This window comes from Lolium rigidum, chromosome 2 (assembly GCF_022539505.1).
Source record: "Lolium rigidum isolate FL_2022 chromosome 2, APGP_CSIRO_Lrig_0.1, whole genome shotgun sequence".
Taxonomy (NCBI): domain Eukaryota; kingdom Viridiplantae; phylum Streptophyta; class Magnoliopsida; order Poales; family Poaceae; genus Lolium; species Lolium rigidum.
This window is the reverse complement of record NC_061509.1, coordinates 70,337,586-70,345,075: the sequence shown is the minus strand read 5'-3', so window position 1 is coordinate 70,345,075 and position 7,490 is coordinate 70,337,586.

Genomic DNA, 7,490 nt, shown 5'->3' with positions numbered 1-7,490 from the left:
AAAAGCAAGGCAAAAAGGGTGGGGCACACCACCATGCACAAGTGTGCCAAATATTGGCCCCATCCAAGGTGGTTGGATATGGTTTAGGCCATGGTAGACCCATTTTCACCCTAAAACCCTAGTATCGGCACCTCCCAACCATGGGATCACCTTGAATGTAAAAACCAACCTAGAAAAAGAAAGCCAAAAAGGGTAGGGCACACCACCATGCACAAGTGTGCCAAATATTGTCCACATCCAATGTGGTTGGATATGTTTTAGGCCATGGTAGACCCATTTTGACCCTAAAACCCTAGTATCGGCACCTCCCAACCATGGGATCACCATGAGAGTAGAAACCAACCTAGAAAAAGAAAGGAAAAAAGGGTGGGGCACACCACCATGCACAAGTGTGCCAAATATTGGACCCATCCAAGGTGGTTGGATCTGTTTTAGGCCATGGTAGACCCATCTTGACCCTAAAACCCTAGTATCGGCACCTCCCAACCATGGGATCACCATGAGAGTAGAAACCAACCTAGAAAAAGCAAGGCAAAAAGGGTGGGGCACACCACCATGCACAAGTGTGCCAAATATTGGCCCCATACAAGGTGGTTGGATATGTTTTAGGCCATGGTATACCCATTTTGACCCTAAAACCCTAGTATCGGCACCTCCCAACCATGGGATCACCATGAGAGTAGAAACCAACCTAGAAAAATCAAGGCAAAAAGGGTGGGGCACACCACCATGCACAAGTGTGCCAAATATTGGCCCCATCCAAGGTGGTTGGATCTGTTTTAGGCCATGGTAGACCCATTTTGACCCTAAAACCCTAGTATCGGCACCTCCCAACCATGGGATCACCATGAGAGTAGAAACCAACCTAGAAAAATCAAGGAAAAAAGGGTGGGGCACACCACCATGCACAAGTGTGCCAAATATTGGCCCCATCCAAGGTGGTTGGATATGTTTTAGGCCATGGTAGACCCATTTTGACCCTAAAACCCTAGTATCGGCACCTCCCAACCATGGGATCACCATGAATGTAAAAACCAACCTAGAAAAAGCAAGCCAAAAAGGGTAGGGCACACCACCATGCACAAGTGTGCCAAATATTGGCCCCATCCAAGGTGGTTGGATATGTTTTAGGCCATGGTAGACCCATTTTGACCCTAAAACCCTAGTATCGGCACCTCCCAACCATGGGATCACCATGAGAGTAGAAACTAACCTAGAAAAATCAAGGAAAAAAGGCTGTGGAACACCACTATGCACAAGTGTGCCAAATATTGGCCCCATCCAATGTGGTTGGATATGTTTTAGGCCATGGTAGACCCATTTTGATCCTAAAACCCTAGTATCGGCACCTCCCAACCATGGGATCACCATGAATGTAAAAACTGTTGCGGTCAGAAACCCACCGGCGGGCAGCGACTGGCAACACCGTAGAGCCGGGAACAACTAGGGCTGCGGCTGGCCCCAGTCCCTCAGAGCGACGGCCCGCAAAGCCTCCTGGTCACACGTCCGATGCTATCGCAAGGGCGTGCCACCTGACCTATACCTGGTCGGGGAAGGTGTTGGATGATGCCTCGCTTAGTTTCCTGCATGGCATACACGTAAACATTAAATACGAGCCTCGATCGGCTCTCAGGTTACCATGTGAATCGGCTCAAAGAGCCGATCCACCCATGATTCGTACAAGGTGTCCGAATATATGGTGGTCCTGCTTGATCAAGATAAAGCTAATGCGATCTACGACGATTTAGGGTTTTCACCGCATAATCGGATCATCCTACTCACGATTGGGCCTCGCGCTCGCGTACGGTGTCCGTAAGCCGATCCTAGATAGGGCCTAAAAACCAACACGAGGTTGATCCCCGAACATCCTGTCTAGGGCTAGCAAACTACACCCTACACGCCTGCTGGATCCTCCAACCCTTTGTAAGGCCTAACTATTGCGGATATTAAACTAATCCTTGCAGAACAAGGAGCAACCGTAACGGATCGGATCTACTAAACTATGATCAAGCGGGGTGCCGCCCCTACACCTAAGATAGGTGTAAGGGCGGCTAGATGTATAAGGGTTGCACTACGACAGCATATGATACGAAGAACAATGCAAACCCTAACACATCTAAGATAACTACGTTGCTCGCCATCAAAAAGGCTTCAGCACGAGCAACGCATGAACAACGTAGGTAGGCTTGTGCTGCCTAGATCGCAAGATGCGATCTAGGCAGCATGGTGCTTACCGAAGAAACCCTCGAGACGAAGGAGTTGGCGATGCGCTGAGATTTGTTTGTGTTGAACGTTGGTTGTTGTTTATTCCATAAACCCTAGATACATATTTATAGTCCAGCGGACTTTCTAACGTGGGAATAATCCCCACCGTGCACGAGCCAAACTCTAACTTTTAATCTACGATGCAATCTACTATAATTAAAGATACACGGGCAATCTAGCCCAAATTCTTCGTGCAAGGCCGCTTCACGTAGATCTTCCACGTGTAATCTTCCAAGCCCATCTCCCTTACGGCCCACCTCCCGGATTTGGCCAAAATCCGGTGATAACACATGCCCCCCTGGTTTTGGCAATGATAATTCCAAAACCACTCGCTTTTTCTTCGAAGGGTCATGTCTTGGCGAGCAGCGGACCCGCTGCAGAGATCCTTCATCATGATGCCCTGTCTTTTCGACTTCTCTGCAAAATTCGATAGCTTTAGCATCACCTCCTTGGAAACTGCAATAGCATTAAATTTCCACCAGACTTCTCATTATTTATCCGTGCCGATCGATTAGCCCTCTTCATCCTCTTCCTCTGTTCTAGCTATCGGCACCAAAAAACCCTCTTCCCTGTAGCAATGTCTTCCTCTTCCTCTTCCCCCTCAGGCCTCCCCCTCCAACCATCGCCGAAGAACAAGAATGAGGACGACCTCCATTCCGGGGCGAACCCCATCAACTCCGACAAGGAGGAGAAAGAAGGAGAAGTAGAGAAGACCAAGGCCTCCCCCTCCACCAAGCTCCCTCCGAAGAAGCGCTCCCGCATGTGGGCGGACAGCGAGGACGAAGATGATGACGAGGAAGGAGAAGAGGAGGAGGAGGAAGATGATTCCTCCTCTTCCGCTGGGTACCCGCCGACGAAACGCTTCCGCTCTTGGGCGGACAGCGAGGATGATGATGATGACGAGGAAGACGAAGCTCCGTCCAAAGGCCGAGGGCAGCGGCGACGAGGAGCTTCCTCGGGAGCGGCGCCGACGACCTCGACGACGGCGATGATGAGGACAGCGACGACTAGTAGAGTAGGACTAGTAGTAGCAATGCACTAGGCACCAGATCCCTCTTTTGAGAGCCATCGGCTCTTCTTGTAAAGCTGCTCCTTTGAACTAATGATAATTGTTCTCCCGATTTTATCTTTCAATTAGTTCAATTTCAATCCTTCAGCTCACCACACCAAGGCCGATAGCAACGTATCAGACCCTTCCTTTTCCAAATCCCCTCTGCTTTCAGGGGCTCTCTGAGACCATTGCTAACTCAAGCTGAGATGCAAAACTAACCGATTTCAACAAAATCGGCTCCCTATAGCAAAGGGTCCTACAGAGCAAGCTGCCCCCCCCCGAGCCTTAGTCAAGGCGGGAAAGGTAGTGAGTCAACCCAATATGCCGTCATTGGCCTCAAATCATAACGCAGAGCCAGCCGATTTCAAAAAAATCGGCTCCCCAGAGCAGAGAACCTTCAGGGTGAGCTGCCCCCCGAGCTTCTTCAGTCTACCCCTTGCGCCTTGCTGGTCAGATCGACTCCTTTCCTTCGGTGGATCCGATGCAACCCACCCTTAGCTTCGATCCGCACGTCCAAGCTGCTCTTGGCATTCCATTGAACCTCTGCTTATAACAGTTGTACCTCTGGAGTCGATGGTTATGCACCGGCTTTCTATCCTTAAGTCGATGTCTGCTGCATCGGCTGTGCTTAAATTTTTTTGATTTTTTTACGGCCGAGATTTATGTATCGGCCCCCATACTTCAATGCCCATCATCAAAGAATATCTCGGGCTGCTGGTCGTTTGCAAGATACTCCTACTTCATATCCTCGTGTTTTGTCCACCTAGGTGCCCCCCGAGCCGATTCTGTCAAAAGATTTGATGGTATCGGCTCTTTAGGTATTCCCTGCTGGATCAAACGTTGAACCCAGGCAGAATGGATGGTGAGGATAATTTTGGCCGATTGCTGGAATCGGCCTCCACGTTGCTTGTTCGATGAAGGTTTTGTAATGTTCCTCCATAAACTTTTGGGGCCGATCTCTTGGATCGGCATCGCCACGTTCGTCCATCGATGTTTGCTTTTGTTACACGGTCGGCCTCGTGGATAAAACCAGCCTAACCCCGTTCTTTGTCACGTCGATGCGCTCGCAGTCGTCCAAATTGATGCCTGAGAGTGGCTCTTGGCCCGACGTCTCCCAAACGTCCATGCCAGCTGCTGAAATCTCGACTTCTACTTCATCTCCATCCCACTGTATTAGGCATTGGTGCATCGTGGATGGAATACAACAGTTGGCGTGGATCCAATCTCTCCCTAGTAGGACAGCATATGTACTCTTGCTGTCGACAATAAAGAACGTCGTAGGGACGGTTTTCCTTCCTACGGTCAAATCCACATTCAGAACACCTTGTGCGTCAGATGCTTGGCCGTTGAAATCGCTCAGTGTCACATTGGTCTTGATCAGATCTGAGCTAGAGCGTCCCAACCGACGTAGCATGGAGTATGGCATAATGTTGACTGCCGCTCCGGTGTCTACCAACATCTTGTTGACAGGCTGCCCATTGATGTATCCTCGCAAGTACAGGGCCTTCAGATGCCTGTAACTCCTTTCTCGTGGCTTCTCAAAGATGACCGGCCGTGGGCCGCAGTCCAATTGTGCCACAGGTGCTTCGTATAATCCTTGAGCGCTAAACTCCGTTGGAAGGATGAAGACCATGTTTGTGCCAGCCGATGTCTCATCATCGGCTTTCCTTTGCTTGGGGCGCCACTCCATTCTTTGTGGTCGACCCTCTTCGTCCAGGGTTCGCTGAATTTTGGCGGCCAGATCAGGCCGTGCCTTCCTCAACGTGTGCAGGTATAATCTTTCAGCTTCCTCCAACCCACGCAGACGCTGAACCCTTCGCTTCTGAGAACGGCTGAGCCCGTCAGGGCACCACCTTGGTCGATGATACTTGTCTTCTTCATCATCGTCCTCTAGTTCCCCGAGATCTTACAACCGAGGGGACTCAGCGCGTTTGCTTTGTGGCGGGAGGGGCCCTAGGCGTTTGAACACGGACACGTTGGCTGTCTCCTTCTTCTTCTGGTTGCATTCTGGGCAATTGCCGATTGTGGGCAATCGGCTCATTCCCGAATCCCAGCGATGTACCGAAGAAAGGGCAGTCCCGGTGCCTATCCACGTCGTCTTGCTCCCTCGACTTTTCCTTGGCGTGGCGCTCGTATCGCTCCTCGTCGTGATCATGCCGATGACGTCTCCTCGTCGTCCCTAGCCGGACGATCTTCTTCATCATCGTCGTTGTATCGCCGGCGTTGGTCATACTCGACTCACATACTTGTTGAGGAGGTGATCGAGAGAGGTCGCTCGATATCTTATGTTTTTCACTTCTCCCTCTGTGACGTAGCGCTTGCCGTCTTGGCGGAGCCGATCGCGTGGAGCGGCTTCCTCTGTGTCTTTGCTATGAGAGCAGCTGCCCTCATCTCCGTCCTTACCAGAGTGGTGCCCAGGTCCTACCACGTTGATATTGCACGAGGAGTCTGGCTGGCTCCCTCCATGGTAAGTACTCTCCACCACGTTAACGGCGTATGCCGGTGAACTCGGCACTTCCGGCGCTGCTGATGCGCATGGCAACGGTGGACGGGACTGGAGTCGCACCTCTCCTTGACAGGTCCCGCGAGCTGGTCTTGACAGAGGGTACTGATGGCTCATGATTTCCTGGATCACGCGCAGAGCGACACGCTCCAAAGTGTTTACCAGGCTCTCAGAGTGACGGTGCAGCGAATGAGCCACCATGTAGTTGATCTCCTGACGCGGCGACCTGGTGCGTTCTTCTGACGGGGCGGACAGGTCCACTCCATCGAGTGCGCCTTCAGGTGAGAACCCCTTCCGCCTGACGCCATGGGAGCTGGTTCTGTGGAAAGAGCCGATGAGTTCGGCTTCGAGGACTGTCTTGATTTCGTCATGCTTCTTCTTGAGCTCGCTCGACCAGATCCTCATACTTGACCGGAGTGCTTTCCGCCATCTCGGATGTAGATGGCGATGCGGTGGATGTCGAAGATTGTCCCACCGGGCGTGCTGCAATGTGTTGCGGTCGGAAACCCACCGGCGGGCAGCGACCGGCAACACCGTAGAGCCGGGAACAACTAGGGCTGCGGCCGGCCCCGGTCCCTCGGAGCGACGGCCCGCAAAGCCTCCTGGTCACACGTCCGATGCTATCGCAAGGGCGTGCCACCTGACCTATACCCGGTCGTGAAGGTGTTGGATGATGCCTCGCTTAGTTTCCTGCATGGCATACACGTAAACATTAAATACGAGCCTCGATCGGCTCTCGAGGTTATCCCGTGAATCGGCTCAAAGAGCCGATCCACCCATGATTCGTACAAGGTGTCCGAATATATGGTGGTCCCTGCTTGATCAAGATAAAGCTAATGCGATCTACGACGATTTAGGGTTTTCACCGCATAATCGGATCATCCTACTCACGATTGGGCCTCGCGCTCGCGTACGGTGTCCGTAAGCCGATCCTAGATAGGGCCTAAAAACCAACACGAGGTTGATCCCCGGAACATCCTCGTCTAGGGCTAGCAAACTACACCCTACACGCCGCCGGATCCTCCAACCCTTTGTAAGGCCTAACTATTGCGGATATTAAACTAATCCTTGCAGAACAAGGAGCAACCGTAACGGATCGGATCTACTAAACTATGATCAAGCGGGGTGCCGCCCCTACACCTAAGATAGGTGTAAGGGCGGCTAGATTTATAAGGGTTGCACTACGACAGCATATGATACGAAGAACAATGCAAACCATAACACATCTAAGATAACTACGTTGCTCGCCATCAAAAAGGCTTCAGCACGAGCAACGCATGAACAACGTAGGTAGGCTTGGCTGCCTAGATCGCAAGATGCGATCTAGGCAGCATGGTGCTTACCGGAGAAACCCTCGAGACGAAGGAGTTGGCGATGCGCCGAGATTTGTTTGTGTTGAACGTTGGTTGTTGTTTATTCCATAAACCCTAGATACATATTTATAGTCCAGCGGACTTTCTAACGTGGGAATAATCCCACCGTGCACGAGACAAACTCTAACTTTTAATCTACGATGCAATCTACTATAATTAAAGATACACGGGCAATCTAGCCCAAATTCTTCGTGCAAGGCCGCTTCAGAGATCTTCCACGTGTAATCTTCCAAGCCCATCTCCCTTACGGCCCACCTCCTGATTTGGCCAAAATCTGGTGATAACAAAAACCAATCTA